Raw genomic sequence first — 21,258 nt, forward strand, 5'->3', positions numbered from 1 at the left:
TAGTTTCCTTGATACCTAAAAATCTGGAATGCTAATGAGAACATCCATCCAGTAGACACATTTTACCTCACATTTAACCATTCCTATAGCACTCCAGCCTGGGCTTCCAGAAAGCTACTTTTTGGAGAAAATTAAGATGAATCTGTGGCACAATGCATTTTTAATTGACTAAAAATGATTTAGTTTTACTTATTATATTTCCTCAAAAGAGAGGTTTGTAAAACTAAATTCAACTCTTATATAATTTCTTGACTTGTAAATTGAAATTTTATGTCCTAAAATGGCATTTATAAAGAAATTTATCAAAATTAATGTGAAAGTTTCAGTCTAAAAACTGTGTCATATATTCTAACAGGTTACAAAAAATGCAAAAAAAGCCAACTCAAAAAGAGTTTATACCAAAGAATAAATAGCACACGTTTTTGTATTATATGTTTCCAGAGTTCAAAAATTATGGTGATTTAATTTGCTCAATATAACACCTTAATATAAACATATGTGATTACTCATGTCCTGACTCTTTAATTTCCAGCTAAATTTAAACTTTAACCATTATGAGAAAAGAATTCCTGTTTCATGTCAATAGACATCCTCATGAACATATATAATACTTTAGATTTAAGTGTACATAATTAAATTGCTGTCTATGAAGATGGAAAAATATTTAAAATGTTGTAATTAAAACATTGATTTGGGTTAATACATTATTGGTATCCAGAAAATAATATGCTTTTACTTTATTTCTTGTCTGGATTAAATAAGTAAAAGAATGTACACATATGTATGTCTCAGCATAACAGCTACTGAGTATTAGCTTAGTTTTAACATTCTAAATAAATGTGAAAATAGAAATGCTTAAATAACTATTTGGGCATACCCATAATAATATTTTTATTATATTTAACAAATGTATTGTGTGTAAAAATCTGGAAGAAAAATTCACTAAAAAATATATTTTAACCTTAATATAACCATTTTCTTTAATCAATACATAATATTTGTAAAACTGTGAAACAAATTAGCATATTTGTGCTGTTTTTTACCATTTAAAATAAGCAATGATGTATATAGGTATTCTCAAGTGTTTGGATGTATCTTTTAAAACTCCATTAGTAAATTGAGTCTGACATTATTCAATTATGCCAGTATTTTAAAATACATCCAGGTTGTGGATGACAGGAAGTCATGGTGCGCAATGCAGAGCAAGATATTATGTTGGATTTAAAGTTACTTAACATACTTTTGTGACAGACTTTATATAATATTTATCAAATTAGCAGTAGCATGAACCAAAATATCAAGTAGAATTGGGGAGAAAAAAGTAAAATTGTAATTTAAAAATCCATAAGGTTTCCATTTTATTTTCTTCAATATGGGAAATAGGACCACTATTTGCAGCAAAATATTGCCTTTTGATTCCTGAACATGAAATTTCAAAGGCAGCAGCTGACCCAAGGGGCCCTATTGAGGACTGAAATGCCCACTTCCCATTTTCCAAGCCAGGGCTCTGGCTAGGCTAGACTATGAAGAGTATGTTTCTCTAATTTGTTCACTCCAGCAGGTGCCTTTTTCTCGTTTATCCTCCAAAGATGATGCATTTTCCTAATTGGACAGTCCAGAGTGTATGCTTTTCCTATTTTGCACAGAGCACTGGATGGTTGGCCATCCTGCCTCTCTACCCATTGGACTAGGAGCACTGGGAGACCCATCTTCAAGGAAGTGATACACACACAAACTGGATCAAAGCCGACAGACTCAGGTTAGAAGGCATGTAATTGAATACAGTATGAAGATGGAAACTGATGAATTGTGCCCATTTTCCACGGATTCAGCTGCTGCAGAGGTACCTTTATTTTCATAAAACTCTCTGTAAGAGGTCAGTTCCATTTAGAAGAGTTTAATCAATGAGAATTGATTTAAGAAATCACTTATTGTAACATGGGCAACATTCAAGAAAGTAACAAGTGGTAAGATTCCCCAGACACCAGCACAGTGGAAACATTACCACTATTCTGTTGAAGAGGACCAGAAAGAGCCAGAGCAGTAGGAAGAGGCTGACATCACATGAACTGAATGAATCATACCCAAAGTGAAGCGCCAGAGAGGACAAAGAGGAAAAAATGCCCTGATTTTTCTCCTTTTGCCCTCTGTTCCTCAGTTTCTTTGCCCAAACCCAAATGAATACAGGACAGGGGAGCTCAGGTAACACAACCTTGAGGATCAGACTATTGGGGCACAGAGGAGAGCAATTGCAAGGTGAGACATTACTACCACAAGATGCAAATGACAACACGAACAACCATGATGTTGGGGACAGGTAGATTTAGTGAGCCTTAATCTATGCTAAGGATTTCCCCTCAACCTTATGAAGTCAGTTCTCTTATAATCCATGTTATACAAATGGGGAAATTAAGGCAAAAATAAACTAAGTTACTTGTCTTCTATGGTACACAGCCAGTAATTACATTTTTTCTGGTACACAGCTAGTAAGTACTGCTCTGGGACACATGTTACATAGTATAACATAAAACTAGTGGGACCTTGTCTCAAAATGAAATTAAAAAGGCTGGAGATGTAGCTCAGTGGTACACTGCTTGCCTAGCATGCAGAAGTTTTAGGGTTTGATCCCTAATAGTATCCCCCTTCCCCAATAAAGTGGTTTTAAAAGAAATTACAAAGTTAGCCCCAAGAAGGCTTTGCTAATGAGCATTTTCAACTGAGAAATTCTAGTCTTTATTAGAGTTAAGCTCTGATTGTGACCTTATTTTTAACAGAGGGTCATGGTCTGTGCCATGTGTGAAATCCATGAAAGGTACCCCTAAGCCAACATGTGAGGCCCCTGAACTGAAATCTTGGCTTCACTTACTGAATATCCTCACCTTCATCCCCCTTTCCTCCAAGTACATACTGTCATGTTAGGTGGCAATAGTTAATATTCACTGGGCATTGGGCACATTTCGGGCACTGTGCAGAGTATAAGTTGTGCTACTTCTCAATAAATCTATGAAATGAAAGGCAATTTTATACTTTAAGAAACTGAGTTTTAAGGAGATTGAATGATGAAGCCACAAAAGTCCAGCTAGGAAGTTGTTCTGACACAAATGTTTTCACTCATGCTCTGAGTCTTTAAGCCACTAGTTCTCTGAGTATAGGAAACAGATGAAGATTATGAACCAGCCTAGAACTTTGGAAACATGGAAACACCCCTTGAAAAGCACAACAAAACTTACAAAATAAGAAAGAAAAATCTGAAGCACTTTATAAATGTTAAATAAATTTAATCTGTATTTACACAACATATACATTTAACTATTCACCACATGGTACTCGATAAATATGTACACTTTTTAATGTGTTAAACACATTTGATAAACAATTAAATTTAAAAATAAGCTTTTACACAAAGAATAGTACCAGTTCAGATTGCTTTAAATCATTTAACCTAATTCAACAGAATTAATGATTGAAAGATGATACTTTATTAAAATTTAAAAACTTTTCATAATCAAAATATACCCTTTGAAATTGAAAAGGCAAGTCACAGACTGGAAAGAAGTATTTGCAATACAAACAACAAAACTTGCACATCCAAAACATTAAGTCCTCTAATATATCCATTAAAAAGAAAGAAAACATAATTAAAAAAAAATGAGAGAACTTGAAAAGACACCTCACAAAATATATGCAAATGGGAAAAAAAGCATATGAAAAAGTGACAAATGTGATTACTTATCAGGAAAATCCAAATTAAAAATACAAAGTACCACTCAAACAAAAGAGAAAATGCTAGTGTTGGTAAGAATGTAGAGAAAATGTAACTGTTGCATGCTGTTTTGGGGAGCCTAAATTTTCAATCATCTTTGAAAAAGCTGGTCATATACTAAAGCTCAACATATGACTAACCCAAAACCAAATGTCTGCCCATGGAAAAAGGTCATTACATCCACCTAGACATTAACAACGATATTTATAATCTTGATATGGAAACTAACCTCCAGTCCATTGATGATAGAATGGGTATATTTTGAGCATCTTAGGTATGCAAATATACTTTTTTCAAGTGACATTTTATGAAATCAATTTAGATAAAATAACTTAGATGAAAATTTAGTATTATATTGAAGTATACTAAAAGTATAAAATTCATTCTGGACTTTGAAGACTATGAAAATAATTCAGAATAGTTTATATATAATGTTGAATAAGTGCAGTAATGATAACATTTTATGTAAATTGTTTCAAATAAAATATATTATTAAATCAATTCATTTTTCAGTCTTATCTTTTTAAATATTGCCACTGATACTTTAAAATTTCACATGTAGCTTATATTATAATTCTGTTGCACAGTGTTGATATATTTTGTGACAATATTAAATGACTGAAACTAACTGATTTTCAGAGATATCTTCACCCAGCCATTGAATAATATACTATTTCCTCCAAAATAAAAATATATTCTGGGTCAAAAATTCACTCTCAATGTATATCCACATACTCAATCATATAAAGATTTCTTTCACACTGACCACACTGGAATTAAGCTAGAAATCAACACTGGAAGATAAATGGGGAATCCCATATCTTTGACTGTTAACTGTTATACACATCAAAGACCAATGGGTCAAAGAGTGAAGCACAAAATAAATTATAACACAGTTTTAACCAAATAAAAAACATTACATCAAAACTTGTGAGACATAGCCAAAGTAGTCTTTAAAGGGAGATTTGTTCCATAACACATATACTGGGTAAATCAAAAGGTTGAAAATCAGTAATTTATTCTTTCTCAGGAAGTCAAAAGAACAGCATAGATCAAAGCCAAAGAAAGATTGATAGAGATAAGAGAATAATCAATGGAAATTAAAAATACATCAATAACAGATACAGTCAACAAAACCAAAGGTATTTTTTAAAAATAGAGATTAATATAATTTATAAACCACTGGTAAAAATGATTTCTTAAAAAGATAAAACTTGTGTGGCATACCATAAAAGAATATTTTATTTGATTTTATTTATTTTAAAAGATCATTTTAAGTCACATTATGTCAATTCATTTTTTAAAGTATTAAGGTGGTTTTTTTCTTACAAAATGTTAATTGTACAATGTTTTATATCATGCACATTTATCTGAAACTTCAAAAACTCGAAATTGTTCAATTGTGAATCAATTGATCTTTGCCATTGTTAAGGGCATCTTGTACATTCCCAGCAATCCTTTGGTGGCTTAATTTGAGATACTAATTTGTTTTGTGAAATATCTCCTTGGGTGTTTGCCTCATAATTTTTTTAACAAAATGTATAAAATGAAAAAAAAAAATTTTGCCACTTCATGAAACATAATTCTGTCTCTGTGTGTTTGCAAAAGTTTAAACTTCTTTATAGCTGATCAATGTTATAATCACGGATCCTGTTAAAACACATTTTTAAATGTTTTAGATATTTAATTTTGATTTTAAGTGATTAGATACTTCCCTTATAATGCAAGAAATGTATAATAGTTCAAATCTATTTTAGTCGTTCTTTGCAATAATCTTAACACAGTTTATCTTTACATACATTTTAACTTATGCACTGTACTATAATTAATATTTATTTAGATTGGTCTTTTGGACTGCTCTTTTTTCTTTTCTGCAGCATTCTCTAAGGTTTGGCTTTTTGTTTTGCTTTTATTTTGTTGGTCTAAAATGTTTACATTCATTTTTTAAGGATATTTTGGCAAGATATAAAATTCTAGGTTGAGTTTTTCTTTTTCATTACTTTAAATATATCACTACTATTGTCTTATCTTCCATAGTCTCTTAGTCAAGTCAGCAATATTCTTATTGCTGTTCCCCTAATGGTGATTTTTTTTTATTTACTGGGACGGATTTTATATTTTTTTCATATATATTTTTTAAAATTTTCTGCAGTTTAAATAGAATGTGACTAAAAGTGAGTTTGTATTTGATTATTTTGCTTCCGCTATCATGAACCCATGTTGATGTATCAACATATTTAGAAAATTCTCCACAAGTTCTTTTTAATAATTCTTCTGGTTCATCGATTTTTTTCTCCTTTTAATCTGAAACTCTGATTAGAATTTTTTTTTCAACCTCCCACATTCATTTTAATTTTTTTTTTTTTTTTTTTTTTTGTGTGTGTGTGTGTGTGTGTGTCTGCATGTTGCATCCTTTCTTCTTTCTGTGTGTCAGTATGGAAATTTTCTTCAGATTTGTCTTCCAAATCACAAATCCTCCCCCACCCGGCCAGTAGCTGGCGGGGCTGCGGGCAGCCTGCAAGGGTGCGCTGCCCCCAGCCCTGCTGAGGCGCTAGAGAATCTGTCCCCACGCGGGTTGCTAAGCACACTGCTTCAGCCGCCGCTGGCTCAGTCGCCATGTGCAAGCCGCTTGCCAGGCAGAGCAAACTGAAAGCGCAGGGAGCACAGGGCCTGGGGCCTCAGGCGCATCCCTCCCGCTGCCTCCGCCCCCCACCCCGTGCCTCCCTGGCGGGCGGCCCCACCCCAGTTCCCAACCCCCTGGCGCTCAACTTCTGGCTGTGCTCCTCGAGGCTGAGCAAGGCGCCCGTGGCTCTGAAGGGGCTAGAGCCTGCCCTGCTCTGTGGCTGACTGCAGGACCGCCGCGGGCTGCGCTCGCCAGCCGCCGGGCCGTGCAGCTCCGCGCCATTCCTGGGCGCAGACCCTCAGCAGGGCTTTGGAGGGCAGCGAGGGGCTCCCAGAATCGCAAGTGGCACAGACTCGCTGCTCCGTTCTCACTAGAGACCTCAGGGCCTGGGGCTTGACCCAGAGGTGCAGCGAGCCCCTCAGAGCTGTAGAAGATATTTGACTTTAAATATTTAATATTCAAGATTATGTTAAATGAAGAATAAGAAATTTGTGTCTTGAGTTTTAGAAGGCTAAAGCAGGTTGTGGATGCAGTAAGTGAAAAATTTCTGTGCTGGGGATTTAACCCAAGGCCTCATGTATGCTAGGCAAGTGCTCTGCCACTGAACTACATTCTCAGTTCAGGGGTTGGCAAACCATGGGCCACATTCAGCCCATTATATATTTTGATATGGCCTGCAAGTTAAGACTGGTTTTTACATTTTTCAATGAAAAACAAAATCAAAAGAACACTGAAGCTGCGGATGTGGCTCAGTGTCGGAGTGCCTGCCTGGTATGTACGAGGCACTGGGTTTGATTCTCAGTACCACATAAAAATAAATAAATAAATAAATAAATAAATAAATAAATAAATAAAATAAAAGTATTTTGTCCACCTTAAAAAAATAAAAATATAGAATGCTTTGTGTCATGTGAAAATTACAGGAAATTCAGGTTTCTGTGTGCATAAAGACAGTTTTATTGGAACCTAGCCATGCTCATTTGTTTATATATTGACTGTGGCGGTTTTGGGGTACAACAGCTGACTTGAGTAGTTACCATTGAGACCATATGGTCTGAAAAGCCTAAATATTTACTATTTGGCTCTTTACAGAAAAAGTTTGCTGGTTCTTGGTCTATTACACAGTCTGTGCTCATTAAGTACTTATTGAATATTATGAGCTGTAGCTACACCTTGTCCATGGAAGGCTTTTGCAGGGAATAATTGCATTTATTTATTGAGAGAAAATCGATCACCTTGCCTTAGTATGGGTTTTTCTGACAGCCCCGTTATGATACTGTTACTATGTCTAACTCTGAAGAATTCAGTTTCTTACAAATTGTGTTATTAGATTCTATTCCTTTTTCAAAGAAGTATCCCAAGTAAGAGGTTTGGAGCACAGCATGAAAGAACATTTTTCTTTACTCAAATTTCAGTCTATCATGTATTTTGCACAAAAAGATTGTTGTTATATTTTTAAATACTGGATTTTGTATAGTAATTTGTTACACAGATACCATGTGTAAGATATGAGTTGTTGAAGTACTTATGTTGATAAAATTGGGGGATTTTTATGGAGTATATTAACATATTCCCTCACTTGATATTTATTGACCACCTATTATGTACAAATTTTACTACTGTTGTATTTGTGTTTAGGGTGAAAATGTTATATTCTTCCTTAAATGAAAGCTAAAATTGTAATTCAGGGGAAAAAAAAGAACAACAAGACACAAATCCTTTCCCATGGTTTCAATACTGCTATTAACCCCATCAACTGAAAATTTAATTTCAATTATTTTATGTTTCATTTATAGAACAGTTTTACTCTTTTTTCTGAATTCCAGGCCTCTGATCAAAATTTTTATCTTCTGTTTTATTGAACATATTAATCATAGTTATTTTAAAGTTCCTATCTGAAAGCTCCAATAAGTGAGTCACACAAAGGTCTCTTTTTATAGTCTGTTATTTTTCTTGGTTCTCATTCAATTGTTTCTGTTATATAACAGGCTTTGCATTTTTTTTTTATCAATTTCCACGTTGTGTAGACAATTTTGGAGAAACTCTTAAGATATGTATGTGTGAAACTATTAAGACATGAATGGTGTGAAACTATTAAGATATGAATGGTGTAAAATACATTGTGTACAACGACTGTCTTGAAAAATTGTGTTCTATATGTGAAATATGAAATGAATTGCATTCTGTCATCACTGTGAACAAATCAGGATAAATTTTTAAAAAAATTTAATTGAGGAAACTAAGTGCTGCTATATTTCTGAAAAAACAAAAAGAAAAGGTTGTGGTTGTTTTTATTCTGACAGGCAGAGATACTATTAGATCATTTTATTCTTTGTCCTTCTGATGTCATAACTAAAAGTCTGAGTTTTTTAAGTCACCCCAAATTTGTGGATCTTGAACAGCCATCTGCTTCCCAGCACTAGACAGATGCAAAAATCTATGCTTACATATTTAGTCTTCTAGGCTATGCCTTCTACCAATCTTCTTGCATCTTAGATTTGAATATATCAGATGACATCCCTGACTAGCAACAAATTCGTATACAGATTCTTTGTTCTTTCCTATGTGGCTTTTGATTCTTTGCAGCTGCTCTCTGTTGAACTCCTATTTATATCTCCTCTGTGCAGAGAACCTATTTTGTTTGGATTGCATTTACTCCTAGCATGGTATAACTATCAAGTGTCCTCAGTGCAAAGTTGTAAAAATGTGGATCTTAATCTTACTCTTTAAAGAATGCATTCCTTCGAATTTTTGCCAGTTCTAATGGTTCTCCAGTGTTGCCTTTATCATTTCTTTGGCTTGGATTTTCTTCAGCTCTTATAATTTTTGTTAGCAGGTTAATCCAAGCAATATAAGCTGTTCTGTCAAATATTCAGCAAACTGTAGTTTCCTTCTCCATAAGAAAGAGATACCCAGTGATGCCATGATCACTTTTGTCTTAGCACTTTGTTCTTTCAGCTCCCTAGATTTCCAATGCAATATTTATTAATTTTTATTTTTATGTAATTTGTAGATTATTCAAAGAAATATCTGAACAATACCACTGTATTAAGAATCAAGAAAACATGGTACTATCTAGATATATTTTGGTAATTGTGAATATGTATTATAAATGAAAAGTAACTCAAATTTAGAAAATAAGTTTCTTGAATTTATGACAATTTTTATTCCTACTCTGTTTCCCTATGTACCTGCTGGCATTTCATAAGATTTAGGCTGTTATGATAGATGAGAGGAATTTCAATGAGGTATGTGTTTATGAAATGAAGAGAGGCTTAATTTACACAAAAACTTTTACAATGAGCTGGGTATGGTGGTGCACACCTGTAATCCAGGTTGCTCAGGAGGTTGAGGCAGGAGAATTGCAAGTTTGAGGCCAGCCTCAGCAATTTAGCAAGGCAATAAGCAACTTTGCAAAACCCTGTCTCAAAGTGAAAAATAAAAAGGGCTGGAGATGTATCTCAATGGTTAAGCAACCCTGAGTTCAATCCCTTGTAAAAACAAGTAAATAAAGGGCTGGGATTGTGGTTCAGTGGTAATGACCACCTAGCATGCACGAGGCACTGGGTTAAATCCTCAGCACCACAAAAATATAAAATAAAATATTGTGTTCACCTAAAACTAAGAAATAAATATTTAAAAAAAACAAATAAATAAAAATAAATATTTTACACTGAGAAAATAAATTATTACACATAGAAGTCATAAGAAATACATTTAGTATAATATCTAAAAATATTAAAATATGACTTTAGTAAGGTCTCTGAATTAAAGGTGGATAGGGGCATCCCACACAGTGAATATCCAAATAACTAATGAAAAAGTGCTCAAAATCATTATTAACACTTAAAGGACTTTGAGATATACACATCCCCAATGACCTGCAATTTTGATATTTTGCCTGGTACCTAGAATTGGCACATTGTCAAGCAGAACTCTCAATCAACCCTCAATAGGAATAAAAGTGAAAAATAAAATTTTATTTTAAATTGTTGAGTTCCTTGCCCTTCTTTGATATGATAGCATGGCCTAAATTCTCTCAAGAAAATAATAGATACAAAATAAGAAATAATCTGTATAAATATGCTCTTTTCTGATTAGGTAAACATCTTTGAGACCACTCACCCTTGCTGGAATCAAGGTATTACATTCTAGCCTACTGACCCTGGATGAGTTAGGTAAACAATTTGGGACTACAAGATTTCTAGAATAATTATAGCTAACTTCAAGACTTGTGAGGACTAAATGAGGTTAACATCTAAGAAACAGAGCAATGCCTAGGGACCATATACATGAAAGTCATTGTTTTCACTTTTAGTCTTATTGGACTTGACTTTCACCTTGGTTACCCCTTGTGTTTCATTTCAGAGCTGTCTAGTCAAAGACCACATCTCAGAATAGTTTTGTGAATCATTCTGTGATTAAGAGCTACAGAAATGAAAGTAAAATAAACAAACAAACAAACAACAATAACAGCAATGACAAACTTTGGGGAAGTAAACCTGAAGAAATTACTTTTAGATTTATTGATATTATGGTGTACTGAGCCTAACATTTAATTACCACTTGGCAATGTAGCCCCTTCTATAGTTAATCATAATTTAATATTTCTTATAGGGAAAGAGAATTACTTTCTAGTAAATAGTTTTATAATAGCCTCTGAGTTCAATCGGAGGTTGTAGAACCACAGATCCACACTGGGATATGAAGGGAACTCTTTAGAGTTTTAGACAGGAGTATAACCAGCATGAATAATACCCAAAGTCTGGGTTTCATATTCCTTTTGTGTGACTATGACCTGCCAATAAGATATCTGGAAGGAAAAGAAAGGTGGACACCCAACTGGGCACAATGAGGATGATTAAGATCATAAGTGACATGAGAATTAAAAATGAACTTATAACTTGGGGCTGGGGTCGTAGCTCAGTGGTAGAACACTTGCCTAGCCCACATGAGGGTCTGAGATCAATACTCAGCACAACATAAAGATAAATAAATAAAATGAATGCATTATGTCCATCTATAACTACAAAAATTTTTAAAACATATTTTAGCTGTAGATGGATATAATAACTTTATTTTGTTTTATTATTATTATTATTATTATTTTTGAATTCCAGTACTTAGTGAAACTCTAGGGCAGCAAATAATGTGTAAGGGTAACCAGTACTGCATAATATTTCTTGTTTTGATACATTCCCTTTGTAGTGATTTATTAAGGGAAACTGAGAAAGCCTGATTAAAATGCATAAACTGTGCTGAACAGTAAACAACTATGTCTAAGGATGAAAACATGGGACCCAAATGCTGCGCATAGAAATTGCCCTTAATGATATGGCCTATTGTTGAACAGATTAGGAAGCCAAAAGTTGCTTGTAATCAAATGTCATCCATTTCCCATCACTTATAAAAGCAACACTTCCTTGTGCAAATGTTTCAATTTGTTGTAGTTAAAAACTGCTTCCTGACTTAATCCTTGAAGAAATCAGTTCTTTTGACTGTCAAGTGAATGGAAAAATTTAGACAGGGAACACACTGGACTTCACAAAATGAAACAGAGATTGTATGTTGAAAGAGAAATAAAATCTAAAGAATTAACAGGAGCAAATTAAACCAGCTTGAGAGCTCCAGATAGGGATTTCTTTTGTAATTCATTTAAGCTGGGGGAGAAGTTTTGTGGGTTGGCTAGGTGCTGAAATCTCTTTTTATTAAAATATACATATATTTTAATTTTTATTTTTTAAAATTTATTTATTTATTTGCATAATGATTCTTTTTTTTTTTTAGAGAGAGAGAGAGAATGTTTTTAATATTTATTTTTCAGTTTTTGGTGGACACAACATCTTTATTTTATTTTATGTGGTGCTGAGCATCGAACCCAGTGCCCCACACATGCCAGGCAAGCACATTACTGCTTGAGCCATATCCTCAGCCCTGCATTACAATTCTTAAAACACCATTATATAATAATTTATCATTTGATTATATATTATATATAAGGCATGTTGACACCAAATTCACATCTTCATACATGTATTTTGTATAATGATGGGGATCTCCTTTCATCATCCATGCTATCCCCCTTCTCCCTCCTTTTCCCTCACACCCCTATTCCATATCTAAAGGTAATCTTTCTCCCTTGCTCTCCCTTCCAACCCATTTTGAGTCACCCCCCTTATATCAGAGAAGGCATTTGGCATTTAATTTTTGTGGATTGGCTAACTTCACTTAGCATAATCTTCTCTAATGCCATCCATTTCCCTGCAAATTCCATTAACTTATTCTTTTTTATTGCTGAGTAATATTCCATTGTGAATAAATGCCATATTTTTTTTATCCATTCATTCACTGAAAGACATCTAGGTTGCACCAGAGTTAATCAATTGTGAATTGTGCTGCTATAAACATTGATGTGGCTGTGTCCCTGTAATATGCTATTTTTAGGTTTTAGTCTGAGAAGAGGAATAGTTGGGTCAAATATTGGTTCCATTCCCAGTTTTACAAGTAATCTCCATACTGCTTTCCAAATTGGCTACACCAATTTGCAGTCCCACCAGCAATGTATTTGTGTACCTTTTTCCCTGCATCTCTCCAGCACTTCTTGTTTTCTTCATAATGGCTGCCACTCTTACTGGAGTGAAATGGTATCTTAGAGAATGGTGGCAGAGGGAAGTATCTCACATGATCAGGAAGCAGAGAGAGACTGTACTCATTAGGTGCAAAATATATTCCCTAAAGGCATGACCCCCAGTACCACTTCCTCTAGCCACACTTTACCTGCCTTCAGTTACCACTCTGGTGATCCCATCAAGGGATTAATTTACCAGTTGATTTAAGGCTCTCATAACCCAATCATTTCTCTCTGAATGTTCTTGCATTCTCTCACACATGAACTTTAGTGAGATAATGAGATACTTAATATCTAAATCATAAAATATGATAAGAACACTTAAATTCTACTCTCTCTGCAATTTTCAAATATACAGCACAGTAGAATATTCATCAAATTTTTTACACAGGGAACAGTTTGATTGGTTTCTCCAGTTATAAGGTCTTTTAAAGAAGTGAACCTGTGCTAATATGAACATCCAAATACAGTGTAAAATTTCCATTATCAATGCATTCAAACTTTTCTTCCAACCATCCCTTGCTTCTTTTTGTAACTAATCCCTGCTACCAAGATTGTTAGGCCTACCCACAGCTTTTTTATATTGTTGTAGGAATTTTAACCAGGAGACTAGGAATTCCTACAGTGCAGACAGTTAGATGCCTTTATTCTGTACATAAACCTTACTACTGTGAAGAGAATATAGACAAGAGATTGACAATAGCAACAAAAATAGAAAGTAGCAGAGAAAACTCTGACCCAAGATTTCAGTGACAGGAAGAAACGTAGATGGTCAATGACAATGTGAAGAAAGATAATGCAGAGTTCTCAGGAACCCCTGCAATCTTGATGACAGGAGGCATGGTGCATATGTGTGCACACATATGTGAACACACTGTGAGTAAATACTTGTCAGCAAGAGATGTTAAAATGAAAGGTGAAGAGTCAAAACGGGAACAAAGTTCCAGCTGACTCAGAAAGTTTAATTCTTTACAAAGGTGGATGTCTATATATGAGTAATAAAATTTAAGTTTTCAAGAGTTTTGAGATGCCCATATAATTATATTTCTAAAACACAACACTGTAAGTTGAGTTGGTTTACATAATTGGATGTGTTTTCTATATTTATTGTCTTATTCATTGACTTGCTTCTTTATTCCTTATTTATTTGTTTATTCAACTGAGAGTTAAGTACCTAAGAAGTGCTCCACACTGTGTGATTGATAGACAGCAGTCATGGGCCCTACCTCTGTAAAATGTAAAGAAACCAAAAATATGTTTTCCATAATTAATAGAATACAATCATAGTAAATCCTAAGATGGAAATAGACACAATGTTATGGGAGTATATGTTATAAATATGTGATTTATTTTATGGGGTTGAAGTAGGATTCCTTATGAAACTGGTATTTAATGGAGCATCTGAAAGATAAGTAAGAACTAGGTAAGAGAAAAGATGAGGATGGGAGAATATTACAGACAAATGAAAACTCAGACTCAAAAGACTCCAATTCTGGATTAGAATATGGCTTTGGCTGGTGGGGTCAGAAAATACAGAAAAGATAAGCAATGGTGGTTATAATTTTGGACTCTAGAGATTTGAAGTTATGATATCATGAAGAACTTTCAAAAATATTTATCTTAAGGTGAGTTAAAAGCTACTAAAGTAATTTAACCAAGGGAATTACATGAAATCTTGTATTTTAAAACAGCTTCCAACAAGAAGTTAGGAATTCATTGAAGAAAGAAGAATAATGTGAAATAGAGAAGATGATACAGAAGTTCAGGTGAGAGGTGATGGGTTTGGATAATATGATGTTATCAAAGTTAGAAATATGTGAACTGAGAACAGAGTTATTAGAAGTTATGTTGATAAATTTGATAACTTTTCGTATGTGAGGAGATGACATAAAGAAAAATTTTAAATATCACATCAATATTTGCTTTAGTAGATATTTGCTGCTTCATTCACATTATCCTTTATATCAGTAGTCAGCAAACTTTTTCTGTAGAAACTATCTATTAAATATTTTAGGCTTTAAGGGAAACAGAATTCCCCCTTCTCTACCTCCTCCATCAATTCAATAAAAATGTAAAAAATAATTTTATCTTATAGGCTCTAAAAACACAGATCATCAGCCAGAGTTGGTCTGTGTCCAAATTCAGCCCAGCCCTGCTTTCACTTTGAAGTATTTATGATTCAATTAGAGTTTTTTTTTGTAATACTCCATCTTATTCATATATATATGTATGTATATATATATTACTTTATAATATGTTTAATTTGAGTGGTTAATGTTGAAATTAATTAATATATCTTTATAAGAGATCATTGTATATCACAAAATTTCCCTTTTAATTTAGAAGCTGATCAAGATCATCCAAGCAAAATATTAAAAGTTCTAGGCTTGACATGGTGGTGCATGTCTTTAATCTCACCAGCTTGGGAGGCTAAAGCAGGAGGATTATGAGTTCAAAGCCAGCTTCAGCAAAAGTGAGGCTCTAAGCAACTCAGTAAGACCCTGTCTCTAAATAAAACAGGGCTGGGGATGTGGCTCAGTGGTGGAGTGCATCTGAGTTCAATCCCCAGTGAACATTTCCACCCCCCCAAAAAAAGTTCTAGGAAAGCATGTTTTTTCATGAAATTGCTGGAAAACAAAATTATATTTTAAACTACATATTCTTAGAAGTTTGAGTTCATTGTGTACATGATAATATATAATTTTGTTGGTTTATCTGCTTCTCCATCAGAAAATCTAATAAGCCCCTTGGAATGGATTCACAGATACTTCTGTATTTGTCAACAAGACCAGTGAGCAGCTTAGTCCACTTGCCTGCCCAACTCAGCCCAGGAGATGGCAGATGACAGAAAAAAAAGGAGCCCAGCCTAAGCAGAACTGGTGTAAAAATAAAACAAAAGACTTTTGCTTCTTTCTAAATTCCAAGATGAATATTCTTTGCTGTAAAAGGAGCTGTGAAAAGGCAGGAGTGATGTGCATGAATACAGTCACCAACATATTGAAATTCGGTCTTCAAAACTAACACATGGCCTCAGCCAAAAGCCCTGAAAGACATGTTTGAAGTACATGCTGTGAGGAGTGCTGGAAAATACCACATTTTCTGGGCACTGATGACTTTATATGTTGAAACCTGTATGTTGAAATTCACTTGCTTAAAAATAAATAAATAAATAAATAAATAAATAAATAAAGTATTGAAAACTGAATCTCCCAGAGAGGATCAGGGTGGAAAGTGCAGGACAGCAGAGAGGTACTCATATATTTAGATTAAAATACAGGAGGTACTTAAGGTGTGGGAATGAGAGTATTTCAGGACCTAAGAACCCTGAAGACTAAAATTGTGTTCTCTCTTTCCCAGGAAAGACTACTATGAAAATTTACTATTGGAGTTGGCTCCATAGCTCAAGAATTAGAGCATTGGTCTTGCAAAATTTACTCTTGGAAATTTTCAACAATTCTCTGCGTGTGTGTGCATGAGTGTGTGACATTTCCTCTCAACCCCCACTAGATACCTCAGGCTCTGAGCTTTTATCCTCGTTTGTGTATCTAGTTCTATCAAGTTGCACTATATTGCTGCAGTAAGAGTTATTTTTCTTTCTGCCCAAAGTATAAGATAGGCTACTGAAAGGCCCTTGGGAGACCAGTATAAATGTGATCTGAATTGCTAATGACGAAAACAATAACTGAAAGCTTTAAAAATCCTAGTTGAAATGATTCATGTGTTGCTTGACATGAACCTCTTAACCAGGCACTCATTGCAGACCTCAGTGCTCAGAATTCTATCAAGCTAATGCAGAATGTTCAGCATTTTATATGTCCTCTTGCAATTTAGATGTCAGAGGACTACTTGGCTCTTCCAGATGTTGAGCATTTCCCCACTCAGGATTTATCTGGAGGTTGTGTTCTCATAATCATTTTGACTGTTTTCACTGTTGCTCCACCTCCCTCCATCCAGGCTTTATTCTCTTAGCCCTTAGCAAATTATCAAAAAAAGCCCATTTACTCTAATGTGCCTAACACAGAATCCACACAAAGCCCTCTGCATTGAGCAGTAGAGGCTGCTAAAGATTAAAGGGCAACGACAACAACAACAACAATAACAACAAGGAAAGATGGTTTTATCTTGCAGAAATGCAATCAACTCAAACTGGAAATCAAACACTTCTGTTGGGAAGTGGCCTTGACTTTCCCAGCTTCCTCCTTTTTTCCCACCCCTTTCAATCCACGCTTCACATTGCTCTTTTCCCCGCCCCATTTTTGTTTCATAAATTTTTGGACTATTTTTTATTACCCAGAAATTCAAACACAAAAGATTCTTCACCCACTTCTAAACTCTGGATCTGCTTTTGTATATCCACACAGTATTAATAATTCTACATAATGGAAGGGATTTCTAATCTAGATATTACCCATCAGCAATATAAAGGAACTGACAGAGGCTCTGAAATTCTACTCTTGTCTTTCTATCACACACTTTTCCATCTCAACAATACGCAAGACTCAGAGAAAAATGTTTTTCCTCAGAAGTGAATCATTGTTCCTCATAACTATCTATAATAGCAATAATAATGATCGTTCTGATTTATAATAACATTTTTTATTTGTGTAAAAAAACTGAAGCAAACAAACAAACAAGCAGAATGAGGGGCTCTGGGTAATCTCTTCCAGTTCAGGTCATTTGCTAATATATTGCATAGGACTCTATACCAACTCTCATAGTCCTAATGACACGCTAGGTTTGTGTAGCCAAGTGGAGCTATTAGTAGTCCCTAGCTACATGTGGCTAATTAACTTAAATTATAAAAATTCAAATAGATTAAAAATTAAAATTTTAGTTGTTGTTGCACTATAAATATTTCAAGTGCTCAGTATACACACTGAGTGTGTCTGTTCAGTGATGATAGCAATGAATTATAGAATATTCCTGCCAATGCAAAAAATCTCTTCTGGATGGAGCTGTTCTGGATTAAAAAGTAAAAGTGATAATTGCCTTTCGTAAATTGTTCTACTTTTCAGTGAGGCATATCTCAACTGTGATTAATCTGGAAGCAAAGGTGAACCATGAAAAAGGAGGTTCAGGTTTTGGACCTTGAGGATAAAATATTCTCTGAAATACAGAGGGAGCAAAATCTCTTTGAATTTGGGGAAATTTTATTCCTTCATTTTTGTAGGACTTTTAAAGACATGCCTGCTGATGTGTTTGCTAGCTGATGTAAATGTGTTTGTTAAAACTGAGGGAGGCATATGTAAATTCCATCAGTGCAATCAGGGCATTCATACTGACAGGAATCAAGCACCAACTGCCTTTTAATAACTAGTCTCTTGGTACAGAGCGGGTGGTGCTGGTGGCAAAGCTGCTGCACCACTGCCCAGGGTCTTCACAGAGCCAACAAATCCCGGAGAATGAGCAGGCCCAGCCACTGAAGCCATGGAGAAAAGGTGGTGGACAGCTCGCAGGCGGATATGAAGCTGGTAGCGCACCCTTGTGCGAAGAGCAAGATGTGAAAGTATTTCAGCTTCAACACCAATGTCAAAGGATGCATCTTGTAGTGGAAGAAGATCTACTGTCACATTTGCTTGTCCCAGATCGCCTATTCTGAGAACACATCCAACCTGTCTTACCACCTGGAGAAGAATCACCCCGAGGAGTTCTGTGAGTTCATCAAGAGCTACACGGAGCAGATGCTGGAGGCTTTTGTCACAGCCTTGTCCAAACTCAATCCTGAGTCATCCTCATCGTCACAGCAGCAGCAGCTGCTGTCACCTGCACAGAAAGCACTGGCCTGAAACCTGGCCATGGCTTCTAGGGCACAAGGCAGCAGGAGCTGATGGGCACAGTTCTGTCGCTCATCTGTGAGAGGCTGTGCATCGTTTCCGTTGTGGACGAGCCCATATTCTGCATGCTGCTCAGGACCACAGAGCCCAGTTACGAGCTGCCCAGTAGGAAGTTCTTCTGCAGCAAGGCTCTGCCAGAGCGCTACAGTGCCATGCGGGAGGCTGTGCTCAGGAGCTGATGGACACCACATGGTGTGGCATCTCCACCGATCTATGGCGCAGCAACAACCAGAAACACGCCTATATGATGCTGGCCATGCACATCCTGGGTCTTGCATTCTCTAACTGCCTGTCAGTGGCCTCCAGGTGCCTAAAGACCTTCCAGGTGTCAAGGAGAATGCGGCAGAGACCATCACACACGTGCTCTAGGAGATGTTCATTGAGTGGGGCAACAGCACCAAGGTCTTCAGGACCACCAAGGACTGCGGGAAGGACATTGCCAAGGCTTGCTCATTGCTGGATATCCCCGTGCAGATGCAGTGTCTGGGTGGCGGATATTCAAAGTGGGCATCCAGTAGGCCTTCCAGCTGCCCAAGCTGGGCTTCCTGCTGGCGTGCTGTCTCAGGCTGGTGGCGAACTTCCAGCAGTCCTTGGTGGCCATGTACATGCTCCACAAGAAGCAGCATGGTTCAGAGCACAGCATGCTGGTCAGCAACCAGGTGGCCTGGTGGGGCAGCACCCTGGCCATCTGCAGCTGCTCAAGGAGCAGCAGTTAGCCATGGCAGGAATCCTGGTGGAGGACAGCAACAACCACCATCTCATGCTGGAGGCCACCAAGTGAGCCACCATTGGCAGTGTGGTGGACCTGCTGCAGACTTTCAAGCAGGTGGCCAAGATGCTCTCAGCATCCAAGCACCCAACCATCAGCATGGTGAAGCCGCTGCTTCTGAACATGAAGCTCAACATCAAAGAGATCAAATGCAAGGAGATGAGCATGGCCAAGGAGATAATTGCCAAAGAGCTCTCCAAGACCTCCCAGGAGACGACTGAGATAGACATGTTTGTTCCTCAAGGTGGCCACCTTCCTGGACCCGTACTACAAGAGATTCCCCCTCCTGTCCGCCTTTGAAAGGCAGCATTGGAAAAACCGAGTGGTGGAGGAAGCCCAAGGCCTCCTGGAGGTCAAGGACAGCAGCTTCCCACTGCTGCCACCAGCAGAGGACAAGCTCTACTCAGTGTCCAAGGGGCCTGTGGCCAAGAATCCCAGAAGTGTCATCAATAGCATGCTGGCCAAGACCTTCTGCCAGATAGGCGGCGCCGAAGAACAGGAGGAGTTGCACTAGCAGCTGCTGGAGGAGCTGAGCAACTTCAAGTCGCAGAAGATCCTCAGCCTCCAAGGGAACCCACTCAAGTGGTGGTCCGACACCCAGGTGCTCTTCCCAGTGCTACCCAAGGTGCTCCAAAGTACTGGTGCGTGGCTGCCACCTGCATCTTCCCTGAGCGCCTCTTCGGCTCCTCAGCCTGCATGGTCAGTACCAAGAGGAACGGGCAAGCCTCAGTGCATGTGGACCAGCAGGTCTTTCTGTACAAGAACTCCAGGATCACCGCCGAGACAGAGCCCCAGAGCCCAAAGAAGAAGAGTAGGGCCAGTGCTCAATCAGGAGCACATTTTTCCTCTCGGGTATGCACTCAGCGGCGGCTTCTTTGGGCTCAGGGACTGGGGCTTCGTATAGAGACGTGTTTGCTGATGCTTTGCTGTAAATAGTGGGTTTTGTCTGGAACCCCAAAGACCAGTTAAAGCTGAAAAGGAAGGATAGAAGGCTGGGGGTTCCCAGGGGTGCAGAGTCTTGGGCCTGCCCTGTCCTCTGCTATCTTCCACAAACCAAAGGCCATAGCTTCCTTAAAAGACTATCAATGACTGATACTTAATTTTCCCCAAGAACTGGACATGGTGGTCCATGCCTACAATTCCAGCAGTTTGGGAGGCTAAGGCAGGAGGATCACAAGTTGGAGGCCAGCCTCTGCAACTAGCGAGGCCCTAGGAAACTTAATAAAACCTATTTCTAAAACTGAAATATAAAAATGGCTGGGGATATGATTCAGTGGTTAAATATCCCTGGGTTCAATCCCCAGTACCAAAAATAAATAAATAAAAATAAAAACCAAGGTGGCATGGGGAGAGGCTGGGGGACACAGGCTTTCAGATGAAACTCCTTCCCCTTTCTTTCCCCCTCTTCCTTTCCAAGGACTGACTATAGGTGTCTCCAGAGAGGGTTCTGAAACAATCTGGAAAATTCCAATCAGGTCTGAGTGGAAGACAGATTCCTGCCAAGCAGCACATCACCTGTCCATCAAATCCCTGGGTTTTTTTTCCTATTTCAGGTGAAGCAAAGGTCTCCCCTTGGGTACCCTGGTAAAAATATTTAGCCACCATACTCTGCCTGAAAAGGGATGGGTTTTATCTCGGAGA

General features: G+C 36.9%; 1 pseudogene; it reads left to right on the forward strand.

The window, feature by feature from the left end:
- Positions 1–13,782: 13,782 nt before the first annotated feature.
- LOC144251172 (E3 SUMO-protein ligase ZBED1-like) lies at positions 13,783–20,521 on the forward strand (annotated as a pseudogene).
- The last annotated feature ends 737 nt before the right edge of the window (positions 20,522–21,258 follow it).

This window comes from Urocitellus parryii, chromosome Y, assembly GCF_045843805.1.
Source record: "Urocitellus parryii isolate mUroPar1 chromosome Y, mUroPar1.hap1, whole genome shotgun sequence".
Lineage (NCBI taxonomy): Eukaryota > Metazoa > Chordata > Mammalia > Rodentia > Sciuridae > Urocitellus > Urocitellus parryii.